Source organism: Botryllus schlosseri, chromosome 14 (genome assembly GCF_051294905.1).
Source record: "Botryllus schlosseri isolate E-star chromosome 14, Bs_hap1, whole genome shotgun sequence".
In the NCBI taxonomy this organism is placed as follows: Eukaryota; Metazoa; Chordata; class Ascidiacea; order Stolidobranchia; family Styelidae; genus Botryllus; species Botryllus schlosseri.
The window spans coordinates 17562977-17585350 of record NC_137249.1 but is presented as its reverse complement, the minus strand read 5'-3'; the positions used below and the strand labels follow the sequence as shown (position 1 = coordinate 17585350).

General features: G+C 39.4%; 1 long non-coding RNA gene across 2 annotated transcripts in view; it reads right to left on the bottom strand.

Annotated features, from left to right (window-relative positions):
• Positions 1-4615: 4615 nt before the first annotated feature.
• Positions 4616-22374, bottom strand: part of LOC145455505 (uncharacterized) — a 29983-nt gene continuing 12224 nt past the window's right edge. For both annotated transcript variants that reach the window (XR_013920352.1, XR_013920353.1), the window contains exon 3: positions 4616-4742. This is a non-coding gene — a long non-coding RNA (uncharacterized LOC145455505). The remainder of the gene's footprint in view (positions 4743-22374) is intronic.

Sequence of the window (22374 nt, the reverse complement as noted above, 5' to 3'; positions counted from 1 at the left end):
CGCGCTTGGCGCGTTTAGGCGAAATACGGTGACTTACCAAACAGTACATGAAATAGGCTATAGCTAATATGTAGCGACAAAAAGCCCACTGACTGAGGAGGGTCTGGGGTTTGGTTTATCGTGCTATGGGGGCCGAAGACCAACGTTTGGGGTGGCTGAATAAGTTCTGTTATGGTCCTAATTGGAGTCAACTTGGAGAAATGGCTTTTTTCGTCAACTCACGAAAATTTGGCGTTTCTTCGATATACCCCCGAGTTCAAAATTTATAAACGGAAAAAATAAATTCTTTTTTCGTGTTGGGTACGGAATATTGGGGTTGGAAGGGGGTTACGGTTGTGGTTGGGGTTGGGTTAGGGTACTGCATTATTAGGGTTGTGGGTGAGAGATATTAGGGTTAGGGGATGACATATATTGGGATTGTGTGAATGACGTATGCTAGGGTTGGGCGTGAGGGATATTAGGGTTAGGGGTGATAAAATCCCCGAACTAACGTCCGCAACCCCCAACCCTAACATCCATCATCCTCCAACCCTACTATCCCACTCACAACCCTAATATCCCTCCCCTAACCCTCATATCTCCCACTAACAACACTAATATCCCTCTCCACAGCCCTAATATATCCCACTCGCATCCCAAATATTCCTCACCCACAACCCTAATATCTCCCACCAACAACCCGAATATCCCTTCCCCACAACCCTAATATCTCACACTCACAACCCTCCCTCCCCACAATCCTATAGTATCTCCCACTCACAACTCTAATATCTCCCACCCAACCCGAAATAGAACTAATTTTCCGTTTATAAATTTTGATATATTTGATCTCGGGGGTATATCGAAGAAGCGCCGAAAATTTAGCTGCAAAAGTGTAATTTCCAGGTCGAGCCGAAAAGTTGACCTTTTTTATTAGTCAACTCGACGGTGATCCCAGCTTGTATACCCATTTTTCGGTTCCCAATATTTGGGGGGCGATGATCGGTGTGGAGCTTCAAAAGGGGGCGATGAGTCGAAAATGGTTGGGATCCACTGTACTAGAGTATCACTCATTATGACGTCATAACAGAGTGTAATATGACATAGTTTCATTATGTACCTTTGAAGTCACCACAAAGAATATAATGCCTGTTATCTATCACACACACTTTAATGCATTAAAGATGCTATTGCGATTCTTTCTCGACCGGACCGATTTCATTGCACTTTGCGACAATGTTGTGGGATGATCATAACTTCGGATGTGTTATTTCCAGTATCATTCCTAGCTTTGTACCGAATGTTTCGAATGCTGCGATATGACCAGTTAAGGTTTCAAGGCTTCCACAGTGGATAATGCTATCGAAACTAATAATGTCGTTGATAAATGAACTGTCGGTGACATGGATCGTACAATTTCGGTACCCAAAAATATCGTATCTTACTAGTCGACTCGAATCATTACAATTACAGCTCGATTCTGATTCTAGTACTCGAATCATTGTGCCCAGCCCTAGTCACTTCCCAACCAATAGGTTCCCGGACTTAGGAGGAGAAACCCCATTTGCGATTTATTAATAACAACACAATTCCAACGTCCGCGTTTTAAAGTAGCCTACTTATCTTGTATTCCTCACAGCGCATACGTTGGGTTAGTACAAGATTACGACCACAGCAAAAGGAGCATAGAAATATGGCAACTTCTAATGTCCTTATCGATACTTTTTTTTATCGGTTCGTAAGTGCTTCGAAAAAGCTCTATAATTTATGTTAATTCACTAAATAATTTTGAGCCGCCTTCGAGCTCAGCCCCCCACCCCAATTGGGGGGTTTGGGGTACGGCAGTTACGGTCCTGTGTGTCTGTGTGTGTGTGTGTGTGTGTCACGAGACGGTGTCATGGACAAAAATATACAACGTCCAAAATCATAGAGCGGGAGAGACACCTCCAGTTAGGGTTGTGTTTAAAACAAAAATCAATTTAAAACACACATGTTTAAAACATGGCCCTTGTTTAAAACATGTTTTTTATTGTTTTATTTTTCTACCCATGATATCCTAATGATGACGAAAACCTTCTAAAATGACGATACAGTGATTACTGCGACTGCACGGCGTGGAATGCTCGAAGAAAATCCTTGTATTCAACGAATATTTTATTGAAAATAAAAATTACTGAGTGGCTTCCACGGCACACTGAGCAGCATAGAGCCACAACTGCTTTACTTTTACGACATCATCTTCAATATTGTCCATAAATAAGTCATCCTGCATCATGGACGGAGTTATGAAATCGTCCAGCCCTTCAAGTCGACTGAATGTACCATTTACACGACTCAAAAAAGTCGTAGGGTGTGTATCATCATCGTCAGTTCCGCTGCGTACTTCCTCGGCTTCGCTGATTTCATCGATAACCTTCTCAGATTCTTCTTACTCCGCAAGTATTCTATTAAACTTCCTTAATAAGTCTTTCGATTCCTGACAGTCAGACTCTCCAAGCGAATGGTGACTTTTAAACTTCAGAATAATTTCTAGTCTTCCGCAACTTAGCATATGTCTTGACTTGGTAACGGTGGCAGCTGCTGCTGACCATAGTCGTTCACACGAGGCCACGTGCGGTGAGCATGATAGTAAGGTCTTGGCTAACATAGAAATGCCCGGTGCGTCCTCATGTACGTCACTCCAAAAGATCATGGGATTTGCTGTAATGCAGGGTGCCCAAAATGAGCTATCTCCATGAAAGACACCTGTTTTCATATCATAAGCCATCCATTGCTTGACAAATTCGTGAGAAGTCGATCGCAAAGGATACAAATCATTGAACAGTTGAAGCGCAAGGTCTCATATCTTTCGCCTCCCTGACCGATTTAAGCCGCATTCCGGCGCTCTTGGATCCAAAATCCACGACACGAATTGGTGTGGCTCAATGTAATTGGCTGTAATTGGCATTCCTACCATATTGCATGCGTCGACAATTTTGTGTGCAAATCGTCCGAGGGCTCATGCTATATGATTTTTGAAAATATCATGACAGGTTACGATATAATTATAAAACTTTTGGAAAAACACACAATTTTGTTTTTTTCTAAATGGCATTTGTTTAAAACAATGTTTAAAACATGTTTTAAACTAAGTGTTTTAAACAACCGTTTGTTTTAAATGCAACCCTACCTCCAGTAGGCTAATTGTGACAGCGGTAATTAGCACTTGCCTTGTGCGAATTGAATCGCAGTATGTAGTAGGGATGGTGTAAACGTGAGGTTCACGTTCGCGTACTGTGTTTGAACCTCAGAAATTTAGAGGTTCACGTTCACAAACGAACCTTGGCACGTTCTGCACTGTGAACCTTTTTCATATATTACAATTTTCACTTCATTATAACATCTTTTGTTGAAATTTATTGCATTTCAACTGCGGGCCACTCTATTCATGGCCCCGATAGCGTAAAAAAATCAACACTAAGCGAGCATGCACCTTGACAATCTCAAAATGTTCTGCGGTGAGCTGAACCCGCAATCACACAATATCAAGAGCCAAATGTACTACATGTAGGTAGTCAGCGAATGATGTTTATTCAATCAATCAATGGAATTGATATCGTTATCTGATGTAAAAAATCTAGCAGGCGTAGAAATTTTGACTTATTCGTATGTTTATTTTATCATAAAAACCAAATCCGGGGGATTGGGGTGTTGGATAATGGATACTGCTGTATAACTTGTTAATGGGGTAATATCGGTACCATGTGGGATGCGAGTGGCGCAGTGTGCTAAGCGACACCGTCACGACACCAATAGTTTTTGGTTCGAGCCTCGGCTCCGCCATGTTTTCTATGTGTCGGAGGTTTATCTGAGCTTCTCATCGCTGATCCCGCAGTAACGCAGTGTCTCGAAAAGCCCAGAGGAAGAGTGAGCTGAGCTCCAAAAGTCGGCAGCACAGACCCGTCAATGGACGCACGAAATTCGAGGGTGAATGAAAGTGTAGGAGTGTTCGAGCGTGCGAAGTCGTCCACAGAATTAAAAGTAAAGACACCGAACTGACAAAATGCATTGCCGTGGTGCACCAGGCCTTTACAGGCGATAAGCGACCCTGTCGTTGTTGTGTATATAATAATAATAATAATAATAATCGGTGCCAAGTATGGAAACCCGTTTTACACTCTGCTGAATATCAACGTAACAGTACTTAGACGCCGCATACGTTGTCCGGTCGGTCTGGCCTAGACCGGTAAAGCGCAAGCTTCTATTTCCTGACAAATCGTCGTCGAAATTGTTGGCAAAGCGACGGATGATGTTGATTTCATGGGATCATTATATTATATGATTGCGCCAGTTGATTACATTGGCGACGTTTAAAACGTCAATATGTACTTCAGCATTGGGGCATTGTGTGGCCGGGTCGTCGCTAGGCTATCACTTCACTGAAATGTAGGGTTGGAATTAGCAATATGACGTCACGTGACGTCATGAGGTTCACGTTAGCGTTCACACAGAACCTTTCAAAAAGGTTCACGTTCACACGAATCTGAACCTTTCAGAGGTTCATATCATCCCTAGTATATGTAAGTAGCATGGTAGGCGGGGACGCTTCCGAATCGTATTAATGAACCATAATAACAAGAACTGCATGACGAATGAATTTTCCGTTTTCGAGTCAGAAGTTTATTTCCGGTTCTGAATATCATAGTCCATACACGATTATATTATATAGCAGGTTTCGAATTCTGATTCATGCAAGACGCAAGTGATCCTCCTCGAGCACAAACCTGAAAAATTAGGGATTGTTTAACGGTAAAACATAAATAAAAAAGATGAATGCTAAAACAAAAGTCTAGCTTGTTGTCGACTTGTATAAAATGAATCTCAGTTTTAGTCATGCCAGGGTATCGGATATTCCTTTCGCTGTCAGGTGATGAAATGGAACATATGACCAATTCTTGACTTCGTTTTGACCAATAGTGGGCAATTGTTTTTCTCCGCGGGCCAAATGAGAAGTAAAAAATACGTTGGCGGGCCGAGTGAAAAGTTTTATCTGTATTCTCCAACGTATTTTAATTTTATTACTAAATTACATTGTTAATAAATGCTGCTCAGTGAATGTGTTGATGTTAGGTAATGAGAAAGTTTTTCATTAAAAAAAAAATGTCTTTCAATTTCTACTTCGCGCCCCCTTCAGATGCTTTCACGCCCCCAGTTCACAAAGCTTATTGTCTTGGTAGCTGCCTTCCGAGCAGTGCACATCTTAAATAGCCTTGATGTTGAGAGAAGCTTGCAGTTTTTCTGAAATTCGCCCTTGCTTGACCGAGTGTCAGACTTCGTGTTTTTGTCAAGACCGACTTTAATTAAAATCCTTAATCTCGGCGAGATGCTCGGCACAAACCAAAAGGACGGGTTCAATCCTGACTCCAGTAAATAAATATGCGGTGATCTAAACCTTCTTTGAATTTTAACTTTCGGCTTTCTTTATTTGACACGTCTGTTCAGCATTCATGGGTGATAGATATGTTGAGTCATATAATAATCGCGAGCACTGATTGATTTGTTTTATGAATTAATAATTTGGAAACGTACCACGTAACAATTTGAAACGCATACTTTATAACGCGTATTGTGACAATGGCAACAAAGAAGGTTTAAACTAATAAACTATATGGAAAAAGTGACTTTAATTGCTAACTCTTACTTTGCTACTTTGACTTTATTTTGAATCTGGATTAAGATCGTGGCATATTAATGAACAGGCTTCAAAGTAAATGGATTTCCTGTTCAGTTCATACAGCCTATAGTTTTAATCCACGCATCAACATTCCAAAAGCAGGTTTCATGTTTTGAATTTCAAGTAACCTCTCGCGGGTCGCACAGAGTAGCTCCGCGGGCCGCACTTTGCCCATGCCTGGTTTTGACGAAGTCCAATACCGAACTCCCTATCAGAGTTTAATCAGTTGCAATTTGTCATTGAGCTGAATGTTGGGGATGGTGTGAACGTGTGGTTCGCGTTCGCGTTCTGCGTGTGAACCTCGGGAATTTAGAGGTTCACGTTCAAAAACGATCCTTGGTAGGTTCTGCAATGTGAACCTTTTTCATATATTACAATTTTCACATCAATATAACACCTTTGGTTGAAAGTTATTGCATTTTAAATGCGGGCCACTCTATGCATGGTGCAGGCAGCATAAAAAATGAACACTAAACGAGCATGCACCTTGAAAATCTCGAAAATTTTACCCGCTTTGTTGCAAAAGTTTTCTCGAAATACCCAGCTTTCTGTTTGTGAATATTTAGTGACTCTCTGCTGTGAGCTTGACCCGCAATCACACAACATCAAGACAATGATGCTTATTCAACCAGTCAATAAAATTGATATCGTTGTCTATTAGTGCAAATAATTTAGCAAACGTACGGGGTCCATCTCGATTTCATATGTTTATTGTATTATAAAAACCAAATCCGTGCAATTGGGGTGTTGGCTACTGCTGTATAACGTTTTACACTCTGCTCAGTATCAACGTAGCAACTTTCACGACGCCAAAAACATTGCCCGGTAAGCCTAGCCTAGACCGTTAAGGCGTAAGCTTATATTCCCTTGCAAATCCTGGTCGAAATTGTTGGCAAAGCGACGGAAGATATTGATTTTATGAGATTATTATAGCGTTTGATTGTTTCAGTTGATACATTTGGCAACGTTAGTAGTATAGTAGATCGCTCTGGGGGTGGCAGGGGCTCTTATGGGTGCGGTCGCACGGTGCCGAGAAACTCGTGGTGGCACGGTGACCCTTATCTCTTATGGGTGCGGTCGCACGGTGCCATTGTGTCTTATGGCTGCGGTGGCATGGTTACCTTTTCGGGTATAGGCTGCGGCGGCACGGTGTCGTGAAAACTCGTGGTGGCATGGTTACCTTTTCGGGTATAGGCGCGGTGACACGGTGACCTTTCAGGTAGAGATGTTTGACTAACGTTGTGGGTATAGGCGCGGCGGCACGGTGACCTTTCAGGTAGAGATGATTTGACTAAAGTTGTGGGTATAGGCGCGGCGGCACGGTGTTGAATATGTATCAGGTATATTGATCACGTGATTGGTTCTTAGTTAATGTGTATATCCCAAATTATTATATATGACCGATTTGAGTTGAGCCCAACGTTTACGGTGAATGCGACTTTAATATATCGTTATTCTTATGGACGCGGCGATGATTCGTACTTTCGTTTATAGACTGCGGGCGGCATGTCGTACTTTCACCAAAAAAGGGTGTGAAATAGTTTGCTAAATCTAGGAATCAATCGCATGGTAATGTTTTGGTATTTAGTTTACCACAGAGCCGGCGTAGACGCCGATTCGAATACAACAATAACCGCGTTCACAAACTAACACTCCAAAAAGGTGTGAAATATTGGTAAAATCCCGCGATCGCTCACAAGATAATACCTAAGACATAACCATCGCTCGCGACTCGCTGTTACATACATGCCGATCGTTGACAATGTAATATTTTGGTAATTAGTTTACCACAGAGCCCGCGTAGACGGCGATACCAACAATAGCCGCGTTCACAAACTAACACTTCAAAAAGGTGTGGAATAGGTTGCAAATCCCACGATCACTCACGAGATAACACCTAAGACATAGCCATCCCTCGCAACTTGTTTTTACATACATTCCAATCGCCACAATGTAATATTTTGATAATCGGTATGTCACAGGAACTGGATTTCAATGGTAAAATTTAATAAGTAACGAATAACAGAACCGTCGCAGACGATGATTCGAATACCGACAAATTCTCACTTATTTCTGATCCCACCCTAATCCTTTGCGAAGTTGACGCTTATTCGAAAAGGTGTGAAATAATTGTAAAACCCTACGTCGCTGACAGGATAATGCATCAGACATAGCGATCTAGTTATAGCACGGGTCGGAATCCATTCGGGTTCTATAGGTAAATTGAGATAATCCGAAACCGAATATTTTGACTTTGGCGTAGTGTGAATTGAAATAGGATTGACTAACAAGACCACCAAATTTCAACCCGGTCATATTTGGAGATTATACGCATATTGATTTGAAACAAGTAATGAAACCTTACAACTCTATTCACGATCTGGCTTTCCGTTTGTCAAAGAGACATTTTAACATCTTACCATACTCAAAAGAATTATTCATAATATCAACCGGTGTTAAAAATATAGTTTTCACTTACTTGATTATACCACTACAACTCGCAAACTTGAATTAATTCATCCTGGTTGTATTCATAATTCATATGACCGATAATTTTATTCAACTGTAAAGGCCGTTACTACACTGCAAGACAAAGTATTTACAAATCGGTACATATACGACTTGACATAACCTATTACATTTTGAGTATACGAGATTTGAATGTCTGAACAATAACTGAGAATTAAATGATCACGAGTAAATCCGTATATTACAGCGTAAAAGATGTTGGAATGTCAGCAACTCTGTACGGTCATAGTTACTACCACTAATTTACCCCGCCAACTCGTCATGATCATTCCTGAAATCTACACAAACATGACCACTGACTAGAGTTAACCACAAAATAGCATTGAGTTTTAAATCCAGTTGTAGCTTACGTATTATTTGAATGCGGGTCATGTTTTGTTATAATTGGGTGTACGGATAAAGTATTATAGGTCTCGACATTTTAACATTTTGCCATACTCAGTCAATCAGGAAAACATTGTCAAGTAAATCCGTTTGTAACTTACCCGACCAACTCAAGCAGTCAGCCAAGCATACACGAGTCCATACAATCACTAAAACCTAAAATCCATAACAAGCTCGGTTGTATTCATATCCCAACGCATCTTTTTTATTCAACTTGAAAAGTCGTTACTATTCTGTAAGATAGAGGAATTACTACGCGGTATATTCTGCAAGACAAACTAATTATTACTCGGTATATTTTGTAAGACAAAAGTAATTACTCTTCGGTACAGGGGACTTGAGCTTAACATAATACGTTTGAGTATACGAGATTTGAAAGGTCGAGCAATGTAGTTAAGAATTCATTTCTTATACGATCAAACGCCGGTGCTACATTGAAAGTTATCATGTTGTAAACATCCTTATTGACACATTGATTTGACATATGTAATAGTTGATCATGACTTGATTATTAAATTATTCGCGTTAATTAGACCCGGTGTCGTGGTAAAGGTTATGACAACAGCAAACTTTTTACTACCGTGGTTATTAACATATTGATTTGTAAAACTATACTTGTCTGAAATGTTCTTGATTTGAAAGATATTCCGTGTTGGTACAAATCACTCTGCGTATTACGGATATCGGAAAATATTTTTACAAATGTAGTTGTTTCCAGTAACCAAGACTAAAGATGACACAACAATTTCGTTATTCAAACATTGAACACCCGATGCAAAATGCTTTATTGGTCAAATTCGGAACGGGTAATTGAAACGACTAAGTGTAGAGTCAGTATATCACAATGGCACGTCGTTACTATTGAATCCAGCAATTGATACGATTTATTGTCGGGATTTGTGACAGCGCATTGAAACATACACAACTTACAGAGTGTGAAAATATCACCTTGGGTATCGAGTACCGTTTGAAGCGTGTGATCAATACATAATTCCGTTCGCACTCTCTAAGACGTTGTGAAGTCTACAGATTTACACTTCAAGACTTTGATCAACACAGAAGCAATTTAGAATATCTTTACTGGACGCATCCTATTCTACTAGACTTGAGTAATACACAAAACTCATAGCATTAACAAAATCGCAATAGGCGCTACACTGAAATCTACAAAATGTGTTTGTATTGCTCAAAGTAGTGATCATAAATTATCATTTGAATAATTAATTGTAATCATAAAACCAAACTTGCGAAAGTCATTACCATAACAAAAGAATATTGTAGGTTGCTTGCTAAATCATTGCCGGAAATATTTGTAGAACGCTCACGACCAAAGAAATCGGAAATCTTCCTATTGTCATTCGTCAAAGTATATGTTGGCACAATACTCATCCCGTAAAAGATCTTACTTGTATGTGATTGAATCGCCGGTAATTAACTCGCTAAATCAAACCATAAGGAAATTTCACTCACTCGATGGATATGAAACAGCGTCGCTTAATCGGTCTATATCGTTTTTCTAAAGGTAAATCATATCCATCCAATAGAAAACAATTTTTACTAGCTTGGTAATGAAACCGAAGTCTTCATTCAACGTTTTGTTTGTGTCAAATACTTTGCAATAAACACACTGGAGTGGTTCAGCTTTACATCATCAGACTGTAATCTGTAAATCAAGCTTACATCCGATTTGTAACTGTAGTGTTTACCTAACCGAGCTGTATGCACAGTTTGATATTTTTGTCTAGTGATTGCGGAACATACCAAACGATACACATTCACTCCCGAAATACTGCGTTGATCTCAATTCCCTTTGTCGTGATAATCGAAGTACATTTGTTTCGAATTCGTAACAACCGACTACTTTTCTATGACACGATATATTTTTGACAAGTTATGCTTAGAATATTGGTGCATACCGCGAAAAATAATAAACTACTCATATTGATACTGTTAATCGGTATTTTCACGCGAGTCGATTTTCAAACGAGTAAAATTTATTACTTGAGTTGTTCTGCTTAATGTAAATGTAAACTCACCCATCTTTCAACAACAAACAATGATAAAAAAAGTACGCAATTAAACACAACAAGTTTTACTTTTGTACGATACTAATTATTATTCCACACATCTCATTTCATACTAAGTGTATACGAAAGATATTCATGACACATGAAAATATTCGCTCATGCTACGAACATACGCAATGATTGGTGACGCTTTCAAACTGTCTCGATATCACAAGAACTTTATTGTCTGAATGGGTGTTCATGTATCTTAATAATCAAATAGTTCAACACAGAACTAGTACTAACAGAAACATCAGAGTTGTTTACACAAAAGTTTGTATGTGTACAGTATGCGAATACCATGTGTAAGTCCAGCACAATTGCGGCATCCATCCGAGTTTAGTTAACACAATTCACGACACCGAGGTCGCGTCATCTTTCGTAAAACAACAAACCAACCAAGCCTTCAGGATATGTCCATGTCATAGCAATAAATCAGCTACTCCAACAACAGAATACGTATGTTTTCTAGTTACGGTGCTTACATCTTACACACAAATCAATCTACTTTGCTAATGAAAAGTGCTGAGTCACCACATGATTGCCCTCACAACAAAACAGCTAGAAGATATTATCATACAAAAATACTCCTAACCCTTTGCGCACCAGTGACAAATCATACAACAAACATTTTTTGTGAGTCGAATTGTTGTTCAGTGTCAAGTCTACCTGTTGAAACGTACATTAAAACAACAGAGCCACAATTCAATTAAAACCACAAATCTATTTTCATTTCGTCACAAACTGTCACATACAGAAAAATACATTTTCTTTCCCCAACACATACTTGTAACCAATCGCTTTCATTAAACACACAACTCCATAAAAGTATTTACTTTCTACAACATAGACATTCCGATGTAGTCAAGAAATATTTTTATTAATCAAAATCATCGATTTCTGTTCACGGCGTTAGTGTGTGCATGTCATACCTGTGGGCCCCGTATTAAAATGGACACGACACGACTGAATGTAACGGGGTAGAAGTCTATCGCATCGATTTACACGTGGTCTTCGCTACGGTTTCAAAAAACGAATCATCTATTTTGCATTGGTCGAGACCGAGCGAATCAGTTACATGTATTCACGGTAATGATTTTGCTTGTCATATGCGAATGATAGGGTTGCTACTCCGACAAATCAAATCAACATACAACAATCTTCTGACGATCATAATAGCAATTTCATTTTCCGCCCCTTCGTAACTGTATACGCACGAAAAGTATATTGTACAACTCGGCAACTACGTTTAACAAGACCAATCACACTACCATCGTTGAACACAAGATACCTACCCAAGTCAAGATATCATACTGGTTTGGACAACTGACGTTTACCTATGTAAAATTATCATTTTCACCTGGAGATCCACCGTTACCTAACTAAAATACCATTGTCCTTTGGAGATTTATCGTTTACCCAGTGTACAAACCCCTTTTCACTTGGAAATATATTTTTTCTCTTGGTAACAAACCTTTTTCACTTGGAAATATATATTTTTTCTCTGGGTAACAAACCTTTTTCACTTGGAAATATATTTTTTCCCCGAGCAACAAACCGTTTTCACTGAGCAACAAACCATTTTCACTTGGTGGGTCGTCGTTTACCTGAGTAAAAATATCATTTTCCTTTGGCGATCTGGCGTTTACCCTGTGTAACAATACATTTTCTCTTGGTCTTCTAGCTTTTCCTAGAGTAACAAAACCATTTTCATTTTGAAATCTGACAAACACACCTGACAATTTGGTATTTGTTGTATTGACGATAGTTTGAAATAGATTACAACGAACAGTAACGGAAATATACACGGACTACCGGTTTCAGAGTATACCCCCATCAGTCGTATCACATCAATATCATCGTTAACCACATACAATATGCTCTTTTACACCGAAATGCATGTTTTGGAAAATTGGACAATAGATTTCGACATGTCTGTGATGTCTGGGTTCGTGCTTTGGATTTTCCAGAGTTAAAATGTCTGAATAAAACACCTCCTCGACGATGGTTGGTATGTGGATAACGGTGTTCGGAAAACGGTTGGATTTATGTCACCCATCGCGATAACAATTCCGAGTCGAGTTTTCCCCTCGCATGTTTACTATATTGTGTCTTCATTGGTCAATGTATGTCTAAACATTCAGTTTGAAATCGGAAACCCTGATAAAGTATGTAACCGGATCCGGATATCAACTCTGAATCGATAAACCAATGAACAATATTCAAAGTAAATATGTTACACCCTGTGTTTCCACGAAAAAATACCATCCAGACATACGTCGCGCTTGTTTGCCCACACCAGTATACGCGTAAATGGAGGTGTGTGACATTGCATGCAATGTGTTGGTATACAAACATCGGGGAGTAAGCCTTCGATCTACAGACATTATCATGGACGGTAATTTTGATGCAGATCGAATGTCATCACATCCGATAACGATACCAATAAGCCACATTGCAATGACTCTGAGTCCGCGCTATTACATCGATATTTCCACACCGTTCACTGATTTACTCGATGGTTTTATCGCGTTGTAACATTACAAGATAGTCATGACCCTATCTCCCGACAGATCACCCCGATCAATTGGATACATCGATCAATATCCATCGTGTTGTCGACACCGAGGTTTTCTGCTGAGACTGCAGCGTTTTACCAAGGTGAACTATCGAATCACGGGTGCTCGAAATGATTGCGATCAGTCTTTCAGTCACGATGCATGGATGTCGCTACTCCCACATAACGACTCCAGATAAATATCGCGACCAGTGATTCTGCAAATCTCGGACTGCTACTGTGATCCCATAAGGTGTGTTTCTGTGGAATGAAGACTGCAATCGTACACCACAATATAACACAACCTCGTGATTTCACACACAATCATAAAACACATCATCGTAAGGGTCCAGTTCGTCCGGTGACATTTCGAAACGGTCATCACCACAAGAGATCGAGGTTGCGCTCGTCATATCGGTAACATTTTGAAACGACATCGTCACAAGGCTATTGACGTCGATTATGTTGGTCATATCGAAGAACATGTCAATCCGTTTCACAATCCACCGTTTTTCAACTCCCCGCACCATAGTGTTACGACACAGACAAGAAGCGTCGGTGGAAATAATAAAACACGGAAGGTGCACTTTGGTGTTATTTGAGATGGGTTTTACACCTGAAGAACCTTACATTCGAGCGATGCATTGGAACGACGCTTGTATTATTGACGTCGAGGGAACAGAAATGTATCGATTTAGTGGTTTCGTACATATCCAACAAAAACCAGGGTATATGATTGTGCATGGTTCGCATATTCGACTGTGAACGCTCTATTGGTATATGCTGTATAGTTCACTTTCACCGTCGTGCGAATAACCCATGTTACGGTTCCATGTTTGTGTGTCTGTATGTCATGCTTCAGATTGACTCAGAGTCATTGCAATGTGACTTATTGGTATTGTTATCGGATGTGATGGCATTCGATCTGCATCAAAATTACCGGCTATGATAATGTCTGTAGATCGAAGGCTTACTCCCCGATGTTTGTATACCAACACATTGCATGCAATGTCACACACCTCCATTTACGCGTATACTGGTGTGGGCAAACAAGCGCGACGTATGTCTGGATGGTATTTCTTTCGTGGAAACACAGGGTGTAACATGTTTACTTTGAATATTGTTCATTGGTTTATCGATTCAGAGTTGATATCCAGATCCGGTTACATACTTTATCAGGGTTTCCGATTTCAAACTGAATGTTGAGACATACATTGACCAATGAAGACACAATATAGTAAACATGCAAGGCGAAAACTCGACCCGGAATTGTTATCGCGATGGGTGACATAAATCCAACCGTTTTCCGAACACCGTTATCCACATACCAACCATCGTCGAGGAGGTGTTTTATTCAGACATTTTAACTCTGGAAAATCCAAAGCACGAACCCAGACATCACAGACATGTCGAAATCTATTGTCCAATTTTCCAAAACATGCATTTCGGTGTACAAGAGCATATTGTATGTGTTTAACGATGATATTGATGTGATACGACTGATGGGGGTATACTCTGAAACCGGTAGTCCTTGTATATTTCCGTCACTGTTCGTTGTAATCTATTTCAAACTATCGTCAATACAACAAATACCAAATTGTCAGGTGTGTTTGTCAGATTTCAAAATGAAAATGGTTTTGTTGCTCTAGGAAAAGCTAGATGACCAAGAGAAAATGTATTGTTACACTGGGTAAACGCCAGATCTCCAAAGGAAAATGATATTTTTACTCAGGTAAACGACGACCCACCAAGTGAAAATGGTTTGTTGCTCAGTGAAAACGGTTTGTTGCTCAGGGAAAAAATATATTTCCAAGTGAAAAAGGTTTGTTACCCAGAGAAAAAATATATTTCCAAGTGAAAAAGGTTTGTTACCAAGAGAAAAAATATATTTCCAAGTGAAAAGGGGTTTGTTACACTGGGTAAACGATAAATCTCCAAAGGACAATGGTATTTTAGTTAGGTAACGGTGGACCTCCAAGTGAAAATGATAATTTTACATAAGTAAACGTCAGTTGTCCAAACCAGTATGATATCTTGACTTGGGTAGGTATCTTGTGTTCAACGATGGTAGTGTGATTGGTCTTGTTAAACGTAGTTGCCGAGTTGTACAATATACTTTTCGTGCGTATACAGTTACGAAGGGGCGGAAAATGAAATTGCTATTATGATCGTCAGAAGATTGTTGTATGTTGATTTGATTTGTCGGAGTAGCAACCCTATCATTCGCATATGACAAGCAAAATCATTACCGTGAATACATGTAACTGATTCGCTCGGTCTCGACCAATGCAAAATAGATGATTCGTTTTTTGAAACCGTAGCGAAGACCACGTGTAAATCGATGCGATAGACTTCTACCCCGTTACATTCAGTCGTGTCGTGTCCATTTTAATACGGGGCCCACAGGTATGACATGCACACACTAACGCCGTGAACAGAAATCGATGATTTTGATTAATAAAAATATTTCTTGACTACATCGGAATGTCTATGTTGTAGAAAGTAAATACTTTTATGGAGTTGTGTGTTTAATGAAAGCGATTGGTTACAAGTATGTGTTGGGGAAAGAAAATGTATTTTTCTGTATGTGACAGTTTGTGACGAAATGAAAATAGATTTGTGGTTTTAATTGAATTGTGGCTGTGTTGTTTTAATGTACGTTTCAACAGGTAGACTTGACACTGAACAACAATTCGACTCAAAAAAAATGTTTGTTGTATGATTTGTCACTGGTGCGCAAAGGGTTAGGAGTATTTTTGTATGATAATATCTTCTAGCTGTTTTGTTGTGAGGGCAATCATGTGATGACTCAGCACTTTTCGTTAGCAAAGTAGATTGATTTGTGTGTAAGATGTAAGCACCGTAACTAGAAAACATACGTATTCTGTTGTTGGAGTAGCTGATTTATTGCTATGACATGGACATATCCTGAAGGCTTGGTTGGTTTGTTGTTTTACGAAAGATGACCCGACCTCGGTGTCGTAAATTGTGTTAACTAAACTCGGATGGATGCCGCAATTGTGCTGGACTTACACATGGTATTCGCATACTGTACACATACAAACTTTTGTGCAAACAACTCTGATGTTTCTGTTAGTACTAGTTCTGTGTTGAACTATTTGATTATTAAGATACATGAACACCCATTCAGACAATAAAGTTCTTGTGATATCGGACAGTTTGAAAGCGTCACCAATCATTGCGTATGTTCGTAGCATGAGCGAATATTTTCATGTGTCATGAATATCTTTCGTATACACTTAGTATGAAATGAGATGTGTGGAATAATAATTAGTATCGTACAAAAGTAAAACTTGTTGTGTTTGATTGCGTACTTTTTTATCATTGTTTGTTGTTGAAAGATGGGTGAGTTTACATTTACATTAAGCAGAACAACTCAAGTAATAAATTTTACTCGTTTGAAAATCGACTCGCGTGAAAATACCGATTAACAGTATCAATATGAGTAGTTTATTATTTTTCGCGGTATGCACCAATATTCTAAGCATAACTTGTCAAAAATATATCGTGTCAGTAGTGAAGGTTGTATCGATCGGTACCGTCCAATCAGAGAGCGCCACGTCATCCTAATTGCCACGCCCATTTTCATACCCTAAGGGTACATTCATCTGCTACGTCATCTGTGCCACATCATCATCAAGCGCCACGCCTATAGTGCCACATCATCCATCCATTGCTATATCATCGCTGCATTGATTGCCGCATCTTGATACTTTTCTCAGATATTGTATTATGTGTATTTAGGGCAAATATCATCCATCCATATTTTTTAAACTTGATTTTATGTGTACAAGTTACGGTTTCTGCAGTTTCCAGATTTTACGACTTATGATTGCCGCGTCAAAACTTACATTGCCACTTTACTCAGTCTCCTTGAAATAGCATTGTATAGTGTACGAGTTCATTTTATTTCGAAAAAAGAGCATATCAATGATATCGTTGATCGTTATTGCATCGATTCACTAGCTGAAATCCTCCAGATCGGTTGATGTTTCGAGGTACACCGCTTTGCTGCCGTCCGACACTGCGATCCGAGTTCTTGCGTTCGATCTGACCGTTTTGTTTGATGTAGCGATCACTGGCTTGTAGTATATACGATACGAGCGGAAGGTCGGGATTATGAACAACTACGCTAGGCGAATAGATGACGAATTCATCAGCTCGCAGTATAACCGCTACCTGTATAATGTTTGCATGTCGAGTATAAGGGTATTTAACTCGGCACTAAAATGCCAACGGAATAGCCGCAGGGATCCGGTTCTCGTTGCTATAATTAAACGAACACCTTCGCCGCAGGTACGCGATCACCGACGTTATAATGATAGGGACAAATTAGCCGCATGAAAGCGAGTCTAATGAATATAACGACAGACAACAAGTTAGTTGAAAAGTAAAACTAATCGTGACCGATGCAAGACGGCGTGAAACAGCGCTTTCGCTCGATTCTTGTAGTGACCGCAATTCATACGATTCAGTCCTTTTCATGTCACTAGAATAAGGGTGATTAAACCGACAGTGAAACGCCGCTTCACAATTGCAAGTTAGTGTAATGCAAATTTTACCCCTTCAAGGGTTATAAAAGTATGGACGGCAAAAGGTATAATTTTGGGTCGACATGGTACCTTAGCTATCTATCAATAGGTATGTAATATTTGTTGAAATAGTTGCTATTGATCATAGACCAAGCTTGCTTTCAGAGCTGGAAACTAAACGCATATGAAAATTTACCTAGGTGTTCCCCACACGCATCAAATGTAGGCCTACTCAAGTGTTTATGAGGTGGCGAATAGTTCGATGGTTGTTGGCACGCAAGGACGTCACATAGAATTGTGGAGTTTTCTGTAAACTATAATCCAGTGATCTATTTTCAATCACTATATTTTTCATTAATCTAAACTAAGTACTGTTAGTAGGCAAACCCTAGGAAAGTATATCCTCTGATAAAAGCAGGAGTAATTTGTTATCCGTGAAATAAATAGATGGTGCGACTCTAATGGACATAAAGAAATGAAAATTTTGTAAAGTAGATATTTTTCGGTATGCTAAATTCGGCTACGCGGTGCTAGACTTCTTGGTCGCATGAAATAGGATGTTTTAGCTTCAACCTCAACGCATTAGCACACCGAATTTAAATATAGGCGATAAATAATATACAGTAGCTCCAATTTTAATGAAAAAATAAAAATAAAAAAGCGTGAAAAATTGCATTTATCCTGGAACGCACCAAGAAAAACCGTATGAATTTGTAAAGTAGTTAGAAAACTACACTATTCCGCTACACTAAAGACTTAAACAATCTGGATTTTGTATGGTGTATACTAATTTTACATTGCGGAGTATTCAGTAAAGTTCAATCCAGTGAATTCGCGTAGGCTATGCATACAAATGAGGAAAGTTACATCAGCGCGTGTTAACTAGTTGTATTATGTAGCTTGCAATTCATGCAAGTTTCGAAACTTCCACACTGAGTCTTTTAAAATAGATAGAAACGAAAAAAACTAATCGAAAAAATTTACGAAGTTTGGATGCGGCATATTTAGGTTTTCATAAGGGTGATTAAACCGACAGTGAAACGCCGCTTCACAATTGCAAGTTAGTGTAATGCAAATTTTACCCCTTCAAGGGTTATAAAAGTATGGACGGCAAAAGGTATAATTTTGGGTCGACATGGTGCCTTAGCTATCTATCAATAGGTATGTAATATTTGTTGAAATAGTTGCTATTGATCATAGACCAAGCTTGCTTTCAGAGCTGGAAACTAAACGCATATGAAAATTTACCTAGGTGTTCCCCACACGCATCAAATGTAGGCCTACTCAAGTGTTTATGAGGTGGCGAATAGTTCGACGGTTGTTGGCATGCAAGGACGTCACATAGAATTGTGGAGTTTTCTGTAAACTATAATCCAGTGATTATTTTCAATCACTATATTTTTCATTAATCTAAACTAAGTACTGTTAGTAGGCAAACCCTAGGAAAGTATATCCTCTGATAAAAGCAGGAGTAATTTGTTATCCGTGAAATAAATAGACGGTGCGACTCTAATGGACATAAAGAAATGAAAATTTTGTAAAGTAGATATTTTTCGGTATGCTAAATTCGGCTACGCGGTGCTAGACTTCTTGGCCGCATGAAATAGGATGTTTTAGCTTCAACCTCAACGCATTAGCACACCGAATTTAAATATAGGCGATAAATAATATACAGTAGCTCCAATTTTAATGAAAAAATAAAAATAAAAAAGCGTGAAAAATTGCATTTATCCTGGAACGCACCAAGAAAAACCGTATGAATTTGTAAAGTAGTTAGAAAACTACACTATTCCGCTACACTAAAGACTTAAACAATCCGGATTTTGTATGGTGTATACTAATTTTACATTGCGGAGTATTCAGTAAAGTTCAATCCACTGAATTCGCGTAGGCTGTGCATACAAATGAGGAAAGTTACATCAGCGCGTGTTAACTAGTTGTATTATGTAGCTTGCAATTCATGCAAGTTTCGAAACTTCCACACTGAGTCTTTTAAAATAGATAGAAACGAAAAAAACTAATCGAAAAAATTTACGAAGTTTGGATGCGGCATATTTAGGTTTTCTAAAATTATTCATACCCATGACTCGAAATATTGTTAACTAACTTATCATGTTCTGAAGTCTCATACATGCACCGACTCTGTGCATTCAATGTAGGGGTAGCTGACTTGGAGACAGAAAAACACACATATTTGACCGTAACATGGTCTTAGTATGAACCGACATGCATTCGACTTGTGGAAAAATGTGTCGCACACTATTTCACCGAGATTACAACCCTTTCGCGGATATTCGTTGGTGCTATCGATACGGTGAACAGCACGTTATGTATAGCGATATCTCCACAGTCAAATACGCGAACCATGCACAACCATATACCCAGACTTTCGTTGAATATTCACGACACCAACAAATCTGTACATCTCCTTTCCCTCGACATCAATGATAGAATCCTCATCCCAATGCGCAGTACGAATGGTGGGTTCATCGGGTGTAAAATCCAAATCAAATGACACCAAGGTCTGCTTTCTCATTTTCAATATTTCCACCACCGCGTCTTGTCTGTGTCTTAGCACTAGCGTGTGAGGATGGCGAAATCTGTGGGTGGTAACACGGATGAACATGATATTCTTCGATATGATCAACTGAAACCACGGATGTGGTGGGTTAGAGTCTTGTCGTGATGGTCCGTTTCGAAATGCAAGCGGATGAACTAGACCAAAAGTTTCGAAGATGTGTTTTATAATTGCTCTAGGTGTGAAATAGACATCGCACTCTTGCGGGGAAACAACACGAATTCAGTCTTCACACCGCAGAAACACAGCCGCTTGGTTAACATCACAAAACCGCAATTGAACTCAAGATTGCCATACACGGAATCGCTGTTAACGATGTCTGACTGCGGCGTTTCGGCGAGTAACGAATTCTCGTATTTGGTATTGATTGTGACACATAATCAAAACAGCGACAGTTTTCACAACCCGATACATACATTGAACCAACTGATGTAAGGTGAAACACTACGTTCGCAGCAAAAAAAGTTTGCAGGGTATGACCACCACCAACATATAGAGTAGTGAGTGAGTAATTATCCTACATACCCCGATTTTACTATATTCCGAGATCCGGATCACGATTCAAGTCTACCTGAGAATCCGAACCACCCTGTGAAGTTGATATATCAAGTTGTGAACCGTGAAAGGGTTGTAATCTCGGTGAAATAGTGTGCGACACATTTTTCCACAAGTCGAATGCATGTCGGTTCATACTAAGACCATGTCACGGTCAAATATGTGTGTTTTTCTGTCTCCAAGTCAGCTACCCCCACATTGAATGTACAGAGTCGATGCATGTATGAGACTTCAGAACATGAATTTGTAATCCATGATGCTTGCAGTGCCGACCATGATGTTATCCATGATGTATGTAATGTCACACACCTCGTTTACGCGAATACTTGGTATCTATGAACAATCGTGAAGTATACTGGATGTGTAATGTCTTGTTATTTTCATGGAAACATGGGGGTGTAACATGTTTGAATATTGTTCATTGGTTTATCGATTCAGAGTTGATATCCGGATCCGGGTCCTAGTTTAAGTTTTAGAAAATATGATACCGACATCCCGACATCTTTCGAAAACAAAACCGTGGTCAATGCTTAAGAGACCATTTTTACTATTTTTCATCGCCATAAGTCATTCTGGACCGCGAAAACGCATTGTACGATATAGATGAAACTTATGCAAATCCTAGGATACTCATTTTCAAAGTAGCTTAGATCTCGAAATAAGCTCTGACTCGCTATTCTCCTCAAAGCATGGAATTATCACGAGTATCACCTTCGGTCACTGAAGAAAAGTATGAAATTATATCCGAAGCATATTCCTTGACCAGGAATTTTATCATGTACGAACTCGACGGCTCATGCGTTAAGGTAAATACGAAAGCAGAGAGAACCTTACGTCGAGTTGGGGATGAAATGTTCGAGCGACATCGAACTGTCCTAAACGCAGTCTCCAAACGTCTCCGCTATGGTGATGTCGAAGTCAATGAAAAATATAAAGAATATTTACCCGATGAGCGAATGTTCCTGATGATAGCTGATGAAATTTACAAAGATACCAAAGAAAATTGGGGTAGGATTGTCTCCCTTTTTGTGCTCGGTAGCATTCTTGCTCGCAAGAACGAGGATGAACATCACGGGGACCATATAGAAGCTATCATACAGACAGTCGGAAATTACATTGCTAGCAGAAGACTAAAGTGGATTATGAAAAATGGAGGATGGGTAGGTGATTTACATGCTTTGCTTAGGAATTATAAATTAACTTTTAGCATGGATATATAGTGTATCTGCTCTCCAGAGCCCATATCATCTCTCGATGATGAAACTCAGCTTTACCCTCCAATTCGCTTCCCGACACGATAACTTTCCTCCGTACGATCATTAGGGCTTCTATTTTTGTTGCAGGATGGCTTTGTAGGATTCTTTGATAATACCGCTCTCGACTACAATAAAGTTTGGAAGGGACTCGTGTTTGTCGGAATCGGACTGACATCTATAGCAATGGCATTATCAAGATAATGG